The 17942-nt window shown below is 43.8% G+C and overlaps 1 protein-coding gene across 1 annotated transcript in view; it reads left to right on the forward strand.

Annotated features, from left to right (window-relative positions):
* LOC146007263 (gamma-aminobutyric acid receptor subunit pi-like) overlaps positions 1–17942 on the forward strand; it is a 78836-nt gene that overhangs the window by 24619 nt on the left and 36275 nt on the right. The gene's annotated exons all lie outside the window — the stretch shown is intronic.

Here is a 17942-nt window from a genome sequence, read left to right on the forward strand (position 1 = left end):
AACCAGTGAGTACTATGATATAATATACAGATGTGTGACAGTGTAACCAGCGAGTACTGTGATATAATATACAGATGTGTGACAGAGTAACCAGCGAGCACTCTGATATAATATACAGACATGTAGACAGAGTAACCAGTGAGTAGTGTGATATAATATACAGACATGTAGACGAGTAACCAGCGAGTACTGTGATATAATATACAGACGTGTGACAGTGTAACCAGCGAGTAGTGAGATATAATATACAGATGTGTGACAGAGCAACCAGTGAGTACTGTGATATAATATACAGATGTGTGACAGTGTAACCAGCGAGTACTGTGATATAATATACAGATGTGTGACAGAGTAACCAGCGAGTACTGTGATATAATATACAGACATGTAGACAGAGTAACCAGCGAGTACTGTGATATAATATACAGACATGTAGACAGTGTAACCAGTGAGTACTGTGATATAATATACAGATGTGTGACAGTGTAACCAGCGAGTACTGTGATATAATATACAGATGTGTGACAGAGTAACCAGCGAGCACTCTGATATAATATACAGACGTGTGACAGTGTAACCAGCGAGCACTGTGATATAATATACAGATGTATGACAGAGCAACCAGTGAGTACTGTAATATAATCTACAGATGTGTGACAGAGTAACCAGTGAGTATTGTGATATAATATACAGATGTGTGACAGTGTAACCAGCGAGTACTGTGATATAATATACAGATGTGTGACAGTGTAACCAGTGAGTACTGTGATATAATATACAGATGTGTGACAGAGTAACCAGCGAGCACTGTGATATAGGCCCTTATTCTGATCGGTGCGGATATATCCGCGTGCGTTCGGCCCGCCGATGTTTTGTGTCTGCGCATGTGCAGAGGCGTCTCTGCGCATGTGCGAGCGGGGCGTACGGCCAAATTCCGCATGATATGTGAACACTCCGAACAAGGGGTGGAGAGGGGCGTGAAGGGCTATTTGGGCTCATTACCATATGCATATGCCCCGCGTTTCATGGGAGTTCCCATGAAAACGCTGGGCGTACGTATGGTAATGCGGCCGTGACGCACGTGTAGGGGGCGGACATATGACATCGCCGGATGTCAGCTGCCCGCCCAGATCTCTGCTTTTGCACGGAAAAATGTCCGTGTGGTCTGAGGTTGCGGGTGCTGGTGGAGCACTGGGTCCTGCATTCGATGGTCTGCGACCATCGAATGATGGGGAAGGTTCCCTGAGATGGAGGAGGCGTATTCCGTGAAAAATACACCGCATACGGACGGAGTTGGCGATCCGTATGGAAGGCGGGGTTTCGCACGCACGGTCCTGGCCGAAAAATCGGCTCTGGCCGCACCGATCAGAATAAGGGCCATAATGTAACATGTAGACAGAGTAACCAGCGAGTACTGTGATATAATATACAGATGTGTGACAGTGTAACCAGCGAGTACTGTGATATAATATACAGATGTGTGACAGAGTAACCAGCGAGTACTGTGATATAATATACAGATGTGTGACAGTGTAACCAGCGAGTACTGTGATATAATATACAGATGTGTGACAGTGTAACCAGCGAGCACTGTGATATAATATACAGATGTGTAGACAGAGTAACCAGCGAGTACTGTGATATAATATACAGATGTGTGACAGTGTAACCAGCGAGTACTGTAATATAATATACAGACATGTGACAGAGTAACCAGCGAGTACTGTGATATAATATACAGATGTGTAGACAGAGTAACCAGCGAGTACTGTGATATAATATACAGATGTGTGACAGTGTAACCAGCGCGTACTGTGATGTGATACAGATGTGTGACAGAGTAACCAGTGAGTACTGTGATATAATATACAGACATGTGACAGAGTAACCAGCGAGCACTGTGATATAATATACAGACGTGTGACTGTGTAATCAGCGAGTACTGTGATATAATATACAGATGTGTGACAGAGTAACCAGCGTGTACTGTGATATAATATACAGACATGTGACAGAGTAACCAGCGAGTACTGTGATATAATATACAGATGTGTAGACAGAGTAACCAGCGAGTACTGTGATATAATATACAGACGTTTGACAGAGTAACCAGCGAATACTGTGATATGATATACAGATGTGTGACAGAGTAACCAGTGAGTACTGTGATATAATATACAGACATGTGACAGAGTAACCAGCGAGCACTGTGATATAATATACAGACGTGTGACTGTGTAATCAGCGAGTACTGTGATATAATATACAGATGTGTGACAGTGTAACCAGCGAGCACTGTGATATAATATACAGACGTGTGACAGAGTAACCAGCGAGTACTGTGATATAATATACAGATGTGTAGACAGAGTAACCAGCGAGTACTGTGATATAATATACAGATGTGTGATAGTGTAACCAGTGAGTACTGTGATATAATATACAGACATGTGACAGAGTAACCAGTGAGTACTGTGATATAATATACAGACATGTGACAGAGTAACCAGCGAGTACTGTGATATGATATACAGATGTGTGACAGTGTAACCAGCGAATACTGTGATATGATATACAGATGTGTGACAGAGTAACCAGTGAGTACTGTGATATAATATACAGACATGTGACAGAGTAACCAGTGAGTACTGTGATATAGTGTAACATGTAGACAGAGTAACCAGCGAGTACTGTGATATAATATACAGATGTGTGAAAGTGTAACCAGTAAGTACTGTGATATAATATACAGATGTGTGACAGAGTAACCAGCGAGCACTGTGATATAATGTAACATGTAGACAGAGTAACCAGCGAGTACTGTGATATAATATACAGATGTGTGACAGTGTAACCAGCGAGTACTGTGATATAATATGCAGACAGAGTAACCAGCGAGTACTGTGATATAATATACAGATGTGTGACAGAGTAACCAGCGAGTACTGTGATATAATATACAGATGTGTGACAGTGTAACCAGCGAGTACTGTGATATAATATACAGATGTGTGATAGTGTAACCAGCGAGTACTGTGATATAATATAATATACAGATGTGTAGACAGAGTAACCAGCGAGCACTTTGATATACTGTAACATGTAGACAGAGCAACCAGCGAGTACTGTGATATAACAGAAACTTGTCATCTATAGGCTGCAGCCCATAAAACATGGCTGAGACTGGACGGTAATTGAGGGAGCTACTTACTACAGGAAGCCAGTTCTTTGCCTATCGCAGACTGGTCTGGCATTGTTGGAGGAAGTAAATGGAACTTCCAATGGGACTGCTTGTCATGTGGGAGATTGAAAGGCAGGACTTCCAATAGGATGCCAGTCACAGTGATGCCAGTGCATTCTCATAGACTGCATCTGACTTCACAAATGCTGAGCAGGGTGGCAAATTTTACAAAGCTAAAAACTGAGACTGAATATAATACATGTTACTCTCTTCCACATTTGTCACCTAGATTCAACCCTGTACTTACATAGTTAATAAAACCCCCCTTCCAAAATAGTGTGTCCCTCTAGGAATGAAGTAGGACTCTACTAAAATGTAACCTTTCACATTCTCTTTGCAGCATTCTGCAGGATACAAAGTGAATTATTGTTTGACGGTGTTTATGTAATAGAATATAATACACCTAGATATTTTGAGGCCGCAGGGGTTGTTTGTTTTTGCAACCATAAAAGTGGATCTGTCATAACCCCATAAAATCACATAACTATTGTTGTAAGAATTGTCTAGTTAAATGTCTGTTACTAGAAGAACTTGGAATACGGTAGGCTGCTTTTTTACAAACTTTAGGTAATCACGACAGGATGTAGTTGGCTTCCACCAATCAGGATGCCAGAATCACAACACCGCCCAGAATACCAACAGTTGGTATCCCAAACATAAGTAAGCGGGATAGGGTTTAGGGTTAGGCTGTGCAAGAGGAAGGTTAGAGATAGGCTGCGGGAGAGGAAGGTTATGGATAGGCTGCGGGAGGAGAAGGTTATGGATAGGCTGGGGGGGGGGGATTATGGATAGGCTGTGGGAGGGGAAGGTTATGGATAGGCTGGGGGGGGGGATTATGGATAGGCTGTGGGAGGAGAAGGTTATGGATAGGCTGGGGGGGATTATGGATAGGCTGTGGGAGGGGAAGGTTAGGGAAAGGCTATGGGAGGGGAATGTTACGGTTAGGCTGTGTGAAGGGAGGGGTTAGGGTTGGGGTATGGGAGGGGAAGGATAGGGTTAAGCTGTGGGAGGTTAGGGTTAGGCTGTGGGAGAGGGAGGTTAGGGTTAGGCTATGGAAGGGGAATGATAGGGTTAGGCTGTGAGTGGTAAGGTTTAGGCTGTGGGAGGTTTGGGTTAGGCTGTGAAAGAGGGAGGTTAGGGTTAGGTTGTGGGAGGTTAGGGTTAGGCTGTGGGAGTGGGAGGTCAAAGGTTAGGCTGTGGGAGGGGAAGGTTAGGACTAGGCTGTGAGAGGTTAGGGTTAACCTGTGGGAGGGGGAGGTTAGGCAGTTGGATGGATAGGATAGGGTAAGGCTGTGGAAGTGGGAAGTTAGAGCTAGGCTGTGGGAGTGGGAGGTTAAAGGTTAGGCTGTGGGAGGAAAATGTTAGGTTTAGGCTGTGGGAGGGGAAGGTTAGGGTTAAGCTATGGGAGGGGGAGGTTAAAGGTTAGGCTGTGGGAGGGGAGGTTAAAGGTTAGGTGTGGGAGGGGAAGGTTAGGGTTAGGCTGTGGGAGGGGAAGGTTAGGGTTAGGCAGTGGGAGGTTAGGTTTAGGCCGTGTTAAGTGAAGGTTGGGGTTAAACTGGGAGGGGAAGGTTAGGGTTAAGCTATGGGAGGGGGAGGTTAAAGGTTAGGCTGTGGGAGGGGAGGTTAAAGGTTAGGCTGTGGGAGGGGAGGTTAAAGGTTAGGCTGTGGGAGGGGAAGGTTAGGGTTAGGCTGTGGGAGGGGAAGATTAGGGTTAAGCTGTGTGAGGGAAAGGTTAGGGTTAAACTGTGGGAGGGGGAGGTTAGGTTTAAGCTGTGGGAGGGGGAGGTTAGGTATATAGGCTGTTCTCAATGAAATGTACTAGAGACCAATGCTAAACAGAAATAATTCAGTAATAGGCTGAAGTTGTCCAATAGCTCAAAATTTCCATTTGTCTCAAACATCTCTCTAAACTGCACAGTCACTCCATGATTATATAATTATTAGTGACTATTATATTATTTTGCCTTTATTTTTGTAGTATTAACATATTATATCACCCTATCTGTGGAGTCCTGGTGTACTGACATTGGCTTTGGTTGTTTCTCTGCTTGGCATACTCACACATTTTAAAAGATCCACAGGTGGAGCTAATTATTGTAATTGATTCTGTGGGAAGACCTGCAATACATGCACTGTGCGGGGTCCAAGTTTGAGAGCCTGTGCTCTATTGCCTTAATCTGAACAGCCCTTTAGTAGAATACCTGTTGAATCTGACTGTTCCCCTTTTCTTGGAATTTCCCCACCTTCAGCATTGGTGACTTGAGGGGTGATTCTGGTCTGGACGCTCCGTTGTGGATTTGCAACGGGGACCAATGTTGACAGCCTGCGCATATGTGCAGGAGGTGGACGTTCACACGAAAATGCTGGGTACGCCCCAAAAATCCAGGGTGTCCACTTGCGAATGTGGGCGGCCACCTGCCTTTCGGGGGTGGTCAGCTGATGTCATCGAGACTGACTTAGATTTGCGAGCACTACAGAAATCATTCGATAGTCGGTGACCATTGAATGAATTTGGGGCAGCACGCAAGCCTGCGTATGATTGTTTATGCAAAAAATTTGTTGAGTACCGGGGGCGGGGGCGGGGGGGGGGGGGGGGGGGGGCATTCGTACAGGCAGCATGGCATGGCTTGCACAGCAGTGAGTTAATGCCGCTTTCAAAAGACGGATAAAAAAGGAAGATACTGTAACTGCAAAAAGGTTATTGAGTTTTTTCTAAACAAATGTCTAATACAACATGTAGGTAGGGCGTCACGCTCTACTGAGTCGGCGAGCATTTATTTGTGGTGACATTTACACTGTAAACACGTCTGGTTCTTGCACGGAGTTCGTGTACACAAAGTCTGTAAACATTTTCATCCTTTTCATCCTTTATGCTAAATTAAAATGAAATAATTAAATAATAATCGTACTAATTAAAACACATTTTTTTTTTAAATTTTACTAAAATTAAATAATGGAAATGTGTGTTTTTTTTATTTTGTGATGTCATTGCTTATAGGGTCTGATTCAGGGCCCGCTCGCTAAGCAGCCAGTAAACACCAGCTGCCGGGGGAGCGAAGACCCGCCCCCCATTGCCCATCAAACTCCCACACCAGCAATGGATGTTTACGCTGACACTTCCATTGTGGGCGAAATATCATTCGATGATCGCCCACCATCGAATGATTTTTAACATGGGTCGGAGATGGCCTAAAATGGGGCAGGCGCTGATGTCATGTGATGGGCTCAGACACCCACCATTTTTGTGGGCACGCCCAGGAACCACTAGGCATCCCCATGCGACAGCCCCTGCCCGCCAACCAACTGCCATGCTGTGTGCAATGCCTCGGTGACTGTGATAGGCATACGCAAATCGGGTCTGCACATGCATATATTCCAGTAGCGCACGCAGGGGGGGTTCTGAGTACCCAGAAACCCCCAAAGGTGTCTAAGGACCCTAGTCTGAAAGCTGAGGGTCCCCTCTTTCCATGGGTACAATAATTTTAAAAATTGGCCCTTGGGAACCGGAGATATCTGACTTCAAAGTAGTGGACCCCATCCAAGCCTGTTAATTGCAATTCCCAGTCAGATATTTCAGGTTCTGTCTGACTTAGAGTTTTTCTGAGGATTTATTCCAAAAGCTGGGACTTTCCCCCTTTGATGGACACTAGTAGCTTATCTCTACTTTTCCCAGAACCAGAGATATCAGCCTTCAAGCAGCTGGTTAATACGCCAGCTACACACACCTGGTATGTAGTTTTATATACTCGTTGGCAGATTGCTCTGCCTACTGAACTCTGATCCCCTAATCCATAATACCATTTGGTAGGTGGGATTATCTAGTTTTTAATTCCATTAAAATCTAAAAAATCTATTTCCGAGAACTGGAGATATCTGCAGTCAAGCAAGCTGTACTCCCACCAGAAAATTATGAATAATAAGCCCACTCCATTATACACCCCTCCTCTGCGTAATAAACATCCTCTACCACCCTGGAAGTCATGTATCAGGGCCCCTTCATTCAGCCCAATGCCCCCTTCTCCCACCCCATCTCCCACCACCTGTGCAGTAAAGGGGTAATTAGTGGAAATTACTGATCCAGGCCCTACATGCTGAGCGATTGATATAATACCCCTACCACCCACGGGACATCAAAGCTTCCCCCACCCCTACTGCTTGAGGATGGGTAGGGGCCCCAATACATTGCTATGCCCAGGGGTCTACACTGCTGTTGACGCCCCTGTATGTATGTATATATATATATATTTTTTATTATTATTATTATTTTTTATATACATTTGGTCTATCTATAATACTTTAACTGACCCAGCATATACTGGGTCACCTAAGTGTCCATCTCCGTGCTTTGCTCCGCCCCTCTGGAAACCCCCTTCTGAAAATCCTGCGTTTGCCCCTGTATTCGGCGATACACATGCGCAGACCCAAAACATCGCCCCTCCCGCACCAAACTCGCTATTAAGCGAGCAAATTAGAATCAACCCCATTGTATTATGTGTCTTAAATGAAAGTGTTTTTAGTATCCTTCTATCTTCTTGACTGATTGTGACGTGACTCCAACTAGTTTTGTTTGACAAAGTGACATTCAAAACGTTTATCGCCTCCTCTAAGCAATTTTTTTTTATTTTTTTAAATCTTTTGCTTCCTCTTTCTATTGCCACGTGTTACAGTCTGTGTGATATGGTTTATTCCAGCCTCATGGCTGAGTGCACACGATGGAAAATGTAACCGCCGATGGATTTGATAATGTTAAATAATCAGCTATAATAAGGCATTCCAAGATATTGTCCCCTAGAGAGCTCTGCAGAGATAGCACTAAACTACATCAGACAGTTTGCTATTTATTTTATATATTTGTTTATTTACTGTATATTTCCCTCTGGTTATTTGTTCAGATCTCATCAGTCAAAGCAATATATATATAGATTAATGAATTATTAACACACATATTTAAGCAAAAACACAGCAAGAAATTGAGCTTGATATGTATTTTAATATTGGATCTTATTCAGGTTCCATCGCTTCCCCGCACATTCGCTTGGGGGTGAATTGCTTATTTTCCATCCCGTTCGCACCTAGCAGTGTGGACGGGGGGCGGCGGCAACGGGCTGTGCCCATAGGAACGGCTAGTGTTTCATGGGTGTTCCCATGAAAATGATGGGCATTCACACAGAGAACCTGGGTTTTTGCCTCGTGGAAACAAGTCAGCGTCGGTGTAAAAGGGGTAGCTGAAAAAAAAAAAAACATGGGTCCATTTCCCCGTAAATCCTACCCTGGTCCTGACCAGGGTGGAACAGGTGGAGGACCAGGGTGGAACAGGTGGAGGACCCGGGTGTGGGGCATTGTAAACGGGTATGCCGGGTAATCTCCCCCATTTACAGCAATGGGGGAGCCCAACCTCCAGTCCTGCGGTCTGTATGGAGGTTGGTCAGGGGTCACAGACAGCATGCGCTGCTGTCTGCTGCACTGTGCATACTGCAGTGGAGCTTGGGACGAGGTGAATGGATGCCTGTGTGCGGCATCCATTCACCTCATGGATGGGAGGGGGTGCTAGCCATGCACGGCCCTTGGCTGGGTTTGTCCCCAGCATGGCAATCGGCGATCCCAGCAGTGCGATAGGCGATTCCAGTGCTTGAAGATTATGTCATCTCCAAGCGACGCCACTGTTTACACTGCGGGTTGGCAACCGTCTTCCAAATACCGGGTCAGATCAGGGATTTTGGTTTAAAAGGGGTATTACTTGTCAAATCAATGAAAAGGAACACGGTAGTGCAGGCCTATGCAAAGCACAGGAGGAGGGATGGCCAAATAATACCTCTTTTACACCAAAATCCCTGGTCGAACCCTGGTCTTCGAACACAGGAGTTTCCATGGGTGGTCCCAGCTTTATACCCCATTTACGCACCTCTTCGACCTGGGTCGGACCTGGGTCTGGCTGTTTACACTGAACCTGCGTCAGTCCTGCTTTTCCCTATGGATGCCAGGGGTTGCCATTGTTCCATGCTCATTGCCAGGGGGGATTACATGCTCATAGCCAGGGGGCATTACATAGTTTTTGCCAAGGAGATTACATATTCGTTGCCATGGGGGAGTGAAATTGCCCACCTACCCACCACTGTAGTGGGAGGCACATCGCTCATCCTCCTCTAAGCCCCTTGTCCAGTTACTGCCTATCAGCGCTGTATGTGATAGGGATGTGGTGGCAGCTGGGCATCAGAGCAGTGCACACGCGCTGGGGGTAGAGTCTCTGCATCCCATGCTGCTGTCACTCTCTGGTACCCCGGTGCATTGGTGCCGGGGGTTGGGGGCACCACTGCCGCTGCTACCTCTCTCACTGGCAGGATTCAGCCCCATCACCCCCTCTCCCCTCACCGCACTGCCCAGCCACCTCGCTGTGAGTGCGGGGGAGCGGTGGCTGGAGGCTCTGTGCACACTGTCTGCTTGGGTCCCTCCTGGCTGCTGTCTTTTGCCGGAATCCTTCCAGCACTACTTGGATCCTTCCAGCGCTACCCGGGTTAAGATCGTTTACACTGCCCACGACCCAGGTCCTGCCGTGTCCTGGGTAGAATTCCCTTGTAAATGGACCCAGATTGGCCCCTTTACACCACCACTGAACCAGGTCCATGAGGAAAAAACCTGGGTTTTTGCGGCAGTGTAAAATGGGGTATTAGCAATGCTGTCAATATTGCCAGGCACATTAAATACCTATTTGTGCCTTCCAATAATGTGTATGCAGAAATGTGTACTATACTGTATATGTATATACAGTAGTTAGTAGCCAAATGTACATATCTTTATGCAAATGGTGTTAGTCTTTAGCAAAATGGCTAGACAAGATACGGAGCTTTTTCATTAACAATTACTTGCCCTACAGTCCTTCGTGTATGTATCTGTGCTTTATACATATGCTGTCCATGGTGCTGAAACCGTAATATGGAGTGTACTGTATTACGCACTTACTGTCTGTACTGTACACTGTGTGTGTTACCATACCTAAACCCAGGGCCGATGTAAGGCTTCTCAGCACCCTAGGCAAAACTTCAATCTACTCCCCCCCCCTCATACTGCCACCAATACGCACTTTTACCCCTTAACGCATACTTACAAAATTCCAGAATGACAGGGAGGCTTCCAAAACTGAGTGGTCCTCCAAGCCCCCTAGGTAGGTGGGCAAGTCCCTTGCTTTCCCTGGAGGCCTCCCTTTACCTTCCACAGCAGAGTACAAGGAGGGGTACTTATGTAGTATCTGGGCTGCCGATTTTGTGATTGTATGCCTTACCTTAAGGCATACAATCAGATGCGATGCGATGCGATTCGATGCGATTTTGCATAGGATTCAATGTTAAGAAGGTCCTGTTCATTTCCCCACTATCCAAGTGGGCATAGAGTTGATTTTATATAGCGTGGCGAGCGCAGCGAGCCACCAAGCCCGAAGCGTGGCGAGCGAAGCGCGCCCCGCGAGGGGACACATATTTCTTAAAAAGTATTCTGTGTCTCCTCGCGGGGCTCGCTACGCTCGCCACGCTTCGGGCTCGGTGGCTCGCTACGCTCGCCACAGGTTTATATCCAACTCCATGCCCACTTGGATAGTGGGGAAAGGAAAAGGACCCCTTTTTCCCATTGAATTCTATGTTAAAATGGACTCAGACCATTTTAACATTGAATCCTATGGAAAAATCTTGACCATCGCATCGCATACGATTTGGTCGCATGCGATGCAATGCGATCCGATACGATTTCTAAATCGGACGCCCAGATACTACATAAGTACCCAAGGAGGAGATTATGCCTCAAGGGATAGTATGGAGGTGAGTTCCACAGCAGCCACCTGCATTAAGTACAACAAGGATCCTCATAGACATCCTTGATTTTTTCTCCCAAAAAAATTTGACTCCAATTTCAAATACTTTGCTTTAAGTGAAAAATACAAATAATAAATGGAAACAATAATTTGCCAGATAAATTAAAGATACGTAATAGAGTCAGTAGAAAAAGGTGGGTAAAACAAGCCGTAGCAACCAGCAATAGTTAAATAGGAAAATGGATGATCCTTAAAGGAAGATGGATAAATGCGTGGCTAGATTATACTGTACATTTCTGGTTGCAGTATTCTCCAATGGACACACAAGCTGATCACTGTGTAAAAAATTAATAATACCATGTTCTCATTGCCGCCCCTGCAAAAAAAACGTTTTTTTTTTTCTTGCTGGATTTTTAGCGGGGCACACAGCTTCTCAGCACACAGACCCCCTTCATACTGTACCTCAGACCCAGGAATTTCCAGTGTCTGCCCCTTTCACTCTGCTTCCCCTGGTCTGCCTGCCAACAAGTGTGTGGAATGTAATAGCAGCTTTGATTGGCTATTGGAAAATTTGTAAAAATTGCTCTGATTGGCTGGTTTAAAAGCAGCTTTTATTGGCTGACTAAAGAGGATCTCATTAAAGAGGCCTTTTTTCCCCAGCACACTGCATAGATTTTATCATGGCTATTACCCCATTTAATAAAATAATAATAATAATAATAATGACAAGACATTTCTGTTTTTATGTACATATTTTATTCATATGTACAATAAGTGCTTTACACTACAAAACGTACTGTTGTGTGTGAACATATAGATAAACAATTTCTATATAAAAATATCAAAATATATAATATTAAACTTTAGCACTTTTAAATAATGCCTAACATTACATGTGTACCGGCTGGCGGAACAGACATGTAAAGAAAATACTGTAACTAGCTTAAACAGTTTTACAACTCTTGGTAACAGGGGTAGACAAGGCTTTGGGCAATTAAACTAGAATCACCCCCACAGTCCAGCCTGAAAGCTTATGATCCCTTCCCTGCAGTTAGCCCAGGGTTGCCGACTTTTAAAAGCTCCTCTCCGGGAGAAGACCGGAGAGGAGACTTTCAGCAGGAGTTCGGGGTCGGGGATTAAACGTGACGTCATTAAGCCCCACCCCCATGAAGGAACGTTACTCAATTTGCCTATCTCTGTGGAGGGGGCGGGGCTACATTACGTGATTATGACGCTTTAGCCCCGCCCCCTAGATCAGTGCAGATAAGGTTTATTAAACGCCACGGTCAGGGGGGAGGGAAGCCGCAATCAGGGGGAGAGCGGGGGGCCCCAGAATCCGGGAGGGTTGCCCACCTTTCCGGGGGGCCGGGAGGGTGACCCGATTTTCGGGACCCTCCCCGCCATTCCGGGAGGGTTGGCAACACTGAGTTAGCCTAACACCAAAATTTATTGATACCGCCATATATAAATGGTGTTATTTAAAAAATAAATATATCATGATTTAGGCTGTTGTTAAATATCATCAATACTGTACATAAAGTACATTTGCTTAAACTATGCGATAGCCGTAGTTTCCGCATGGTTTAAGTCTTGATAAAAATGGCCCTTAGTATGCAGCGCAGATTTACTATATTAGAATTGTAATGTTGAAAAAAAAATCACATACCCCAGAGCTGTGAATTTGTCCCAGTTTTATTGTCTTCCAGTCATAGTCTGCAAAGTCAGTGGCCTTGGATTGACCTAGGGGGGATTGTAATGGTGTGAGAAGCGGAAAGTGAGAGATTATGTGAGCGTCCTACATTACTTTTTAAAGTGGCAATCATTTACGCTGCAAAACCAGGTTGATTTTTCTGTATAAATGATTGCCGCTTTAAAGAAAATCCAGAGAACTCTCACAAAACCTCTCTCTTTCTGATTCTCACACCCTATTACATTTGCCCCTTGCCTACGTTCATAATTTAGCCATGTCAGCCCCTTTGGTGCTCAGATTGTTAAAGTAATAATACTCATCCAGCCTACAGAAATGATATACACAGTAGGTGTTCTATCCTACTTTGAATGATCTTTTCCGACAGTTATTATTTTAATGCTGTGAACTGCACATCAATGCATGTGCTGCATCTAATCATGTACAGTCATCACAGACAACAGATGTGTCTATCTTGGCATAACATACTCTGACAGTCTAGGTTACAGCGGACGTTACATGGGATAATGAAGAGATTGGACAAATCTACAAAATCTACATTACGGCTAGCAAAACAAAACTTTAGGTATGGAAACAATAGGTCTACAGATTATTCATCTTTCTGTTATGTTACAATAAAATGAAAGTAGATGACATGAATGCATGTGTGGGATACGTGGCACAATATTTTTAAGCTGTTTTGACGATTGAGCAGCCTTTAAAATACGGATCGCAGCAAAGTGGATGTCAGTAAAGACATTTCCTGAACACTTCATATGCCATCACTATAAATGTAATGTACAAAGTTCATGATCCAACAAGAGTGTTATCACGGCTGTAGGGTGGGGGTACAGGTTGAGTATCCCTTATCCAAATTATTCAGAAAACCATACATTCTGGAAAGTTAATTTTTTTTTTTGCTAAAAGCACTACTGGGGACATCTATAACAGCACTACCGGGGAAATCTATAACAGCACTACTGGGGACATGATATGTAACTGGCACTACTGGGGACAGCTATAACAGCACTACTGGGGACATGATATATCACTGGCACTAAATATGTGTAAAAAATGATTGCTTGGCGTTTAAATTCAGTGCCTGAGATTGTACACAAATTTTGTTAAGGTTTTGAAACCTCGTTTTATGCAAAAATAAAATATATTTGTGCGTATTTCATGTGTTTGATGTGTTTGTACAACATAAATTCAAGATACCTCATTCAAATATAAAAATATTCTGAAATACGGAATAATCCATTATCCAAAATTCTTCTGGTCCTGAGCATTTTGGATAAGGGATACTCAACCTGTATTCAGCTGAGGGGGCCCTTGGACTGTGATGACTGGAAGGCTAATAAAACCGCATGGCCATACTGTACTTTTCACATAGACTAGATTTACTGGCTAGCTATCACCACTAATAAGAGATAGAATAAGTAGTGCAATTCTCCACAGATACACGGAACGGGAGTGTTTCGATATGCAATCTGCTGGATCCTTGGAGTAGAAAAGGTTGTAGCAAAACAAAGGTGCTGATTCGCTCCAGGCAGTCTAGATGGAATCCAATATCAGCCTGATTCAGGCCTGTTCACTAGGCTGCGTATACTCGCAGCCCAGCAAACAGATCAACACCGCCCGCCAAACTACACGCTACACTAATTAGGGATCCATGTCAACAGGTGTCGAAATTGACACAAAAACTTAGTGAAAAACTCATTCAAACTTTTCATGTGTCTCTTTTTCCTGTCTACGTTTTGCTTATTATCTTTTGTCAATGTCAGACGCCTTTTCAATGTTGACATAGGCTTCTATGGGATGCCCCCGTCACAGTAACCTGGCATTTTTTTTAGAGAATTCCACAACGCGGTAAAAACCCCGAAAACCAGGTTTTTACCGCATTTTTTCTTAAGAGAATCTCCCCTGGGTTTGAAAAAAGCACACATAAGATCTGATTCGCTGGGTGTTTATCCTTATCCGTTTTATCGCTTTCGAAGCTTAATACATATGGCCTTAAGTCTGCTAAGTGTGTTTAGGTCTATGGTCCAATCATCAGTGTTTCTGAGTGCTCAATCAGGGATAGAAACCGGTATGAGTCTTACCATGACCATTGGGCCTGAATATGCCTGAAGTACTGTATGATATAAACTGCCCTTTGTTTAGGGCAACAATTCCTCTCAAATCAAACATTTGGAAGCCTCCCATTAGTAATCCTGCAGTTGCTTTTTTGCCTTTACTACAATTCTGACTCTCCACTAGCCTCCAAACTTTTAAGCGTTCCCTGAAAACTCACCTCTTCAGGCAAGCCTATCATATTTAAGTTCCATATGCATAACCCTTTGAGGCACTTATGTATTATATAGCTTCCCTTCAGGACTTGTAACTTGGTGGTACTGCTATGCTATTACTGGTGCCTGTCCTTGTGTTTCCCTCCTATGTCCCTATAGATTGTAAGCTTGTAGCAGGGCCCTCCTTCCTCCAAGTCTGTCTGTTGTTACCCAGTTTGTTTTATCACTGTCTACTATTGTAAAGCGCAACGGAATCTGCTGCGCTATATAAGAAACTGTAACGGAATCTGCTGCGCTATATAAGAAACTGTAACTGAATCTGCTGCGCTATATAAGAAACTGTAAATAAATAATAATAAATAAATCTCTGGATTGTAACATCACCAGAAAAGCTTTTGCTTGTGTCGACCTTCAGTTACTGTTGACCTAGATTATGTTGACCTTCATTAGAGGTCAACATCTTGATTGTCGACCTAGACATTTATACCGGAACCATTGGTTGGAGATTGTTTTTTTATTATAATTAAATATGTTATTAGTAAATAAATGTATCCAGCATCAGTTGCTCTGTTAAGTTACAGGCTGGGTTTAAAAAGGGACAGGCAGGAGTTGATTGGCCGATAATAAAGTACCAGGCACTTTATCACTTCTCCTCCCTTATCACTGCTTTATACATCCATCCCAATGAATGGGTACTGTCAGAATAGTTTAGCTTATGCCTGTGAAATTGAATGGGTTGTGTATGGTATATTTTCTCTGTTGCTACGTTCTCAATGACATAGTATACCCCCCCAAACACATTACACAATTCCGTAGTATTGCATTATAAAAGTAATATTATATATAAATAAGATTGACAGGAGGTTCTGGGAGATAAAACAGATTACAGGGGAAGAGAAACAATGACAATTCTAGTGAATGGTGAGCCACATAATAACACCTGTAAGAATATATTATGTTAGACATGTATTTCATTTAGTTTTTTAGGTTAGCGAAAAAGAAGAAAGAAAAATGATAGGATGAGTCATTTTAAACATACTCTGAAAAAAAAAAAATGATTCAAAGCGGTTTATGAGGTGAGACAATGTAAACGATACGATGCAGATAGCTGGGCCGCATCCCTAATGGAGAGTAAATTCTCTGTTCTTATTAAATAAACTTACAATAAACACGCAGGCAATGAAATGTTTACTGCTCTTTATGTAGAGTACACTAAAATACAGACATTAATTTTATTTCAAACTAGTTGTTACTGTTTAGCAATGCAATTACTTTATTGTAGATTGATGCTTTTGTTTTGCTGTAGTGGCTGTAAAATTCATATTAGGCAGCAGCTGCAGTACATTCAGTATTATCTCCTAATGAACAAGAATGTGATACAGTACTTCCATTTCATACAGTACTGTAGCTTTGGAAATAAGGCTTTCACAGGACATTTCCAGTATCAAATATCTGGATTCCATTGCATATACAAATGGAGACGCTCTCGTTCAGCGGGGATCTGGTGGTCGGATCGCCAGCCGCCAGCCCCCACCAGCTGCCGGAAGGGGACGCGCGCACAAGACTCGTGACCCCTTCTGACAGGTGGTTCTGCAATGTCTTTGATACACAGGTAGGAGATGTATACCTGTTCTTCATGGAAACTGGGGGCTTCCTTCCTAATCGTACGTGTTCACTTAAGGAATGTTTGACTCGACATTTCAACATGCCGTCTTCACAAGTTTCATTCCTGACTTACAAGCAAACTTTAATAAAGGATAACCCCAATATATGGCTTGATCGTCCAATGTCTACACATTTGCTGAAAGAATTGGCTCTGGAAGTCTTCCACCACTTGGCTCTGCGCCTAGCAATGTTGGATGCAATGTTAGCTGATTTTACATCATTGGTTGATGGGTATTTAAATACATATAGCCAAGGAGCAGTGGATGATCTGCTCGGAGCTTCCAAAAGAAATTGTTTTCCAGCAAGTTAGGCGAGTGGAAGCAATACACAAATACATTGTTAATGACCAAGGGTTTCTTACATGGGTCGAAAAGAGAAGCCAATGAATGGAATAGCTGCACTGCAGAATTGCAAAGGAGCAAAACCTACTGGCCAAACATACCCCCCCCCTTCCTTATTATATCCCCTTTAGTATATGCACTTGCACTTGAGTCAGGTGCATCCCTGCTCCTTTGCCTATGTCGTTGGTGGCTGTGTAGGCTTGAATGGCCTTTTGCTGTTCCTCCATCCTCTGCAGCATATAGAGGGTGGAGTTCCAGCGCATCACAACCTCTTGTTTGAGGTGATGGCAGGGCAGGTTGAGGAGTTTTTGCTGCCGCTCCAGCATTTGGCAGGCAGTGGCAGAATTCCTCTTCCCGTACAGTGATGGGAAGGTCAGGCTTCGCAACCACCAACACCCTTGGACTCTCCATGAGGATTTGTGATACCGAGGCATTTAGAAGGCTGAGTTGTTTGCTGTCTATTTGTTGACAGCTTAACTCTCTTTACATTTCTAGCGGGAGGGTCGGGGAGGAGGATGATGAGGAGGGCTGTGATCGTCGTGTGAAGCTGGACCACTAGTCATGATACATAGGCCAGGCCCTTAGCCGTTCCTTGCCACTCCGTGTGGTAAATGGCATATTGGCAAGCTTACGTTTCTCCTCCAAGGATTTACATTTTTTTTTTCTTAAACGTACTCAACTTTGCCTTTTTGGATTTCACACGCCCTCGATGATGACATTGGGCATTGGCAGAAGACATTGATGGCATTTCATCATGTTCTATGTCTTGACTAGTGGCAGCAGTTTCAGTTGGAGGAAGTGGTTCTTGTACTATTGGAGCCTCCATATTTTGGTTCTCCATTATCTTTCTGGAGTACAGCCACACAGCAGCAGAGACACAGAAAAATGTAAAATAATTATTATTTACGTCAGTAACCCTTAT

This window comes from Crinia signifera, chromosome 6 (genome assembly GCF_055691185.1).
Source record: "Crinia signifera chromosome 6, ASM5569118v1, whole genome shotgun sequence".
Taxonomy (NCBI): Eukaryota; Metazoa; Chordata; class Amphibia; order Anura; family Myobatrachidae; genus Crinia; species Crinia signifera.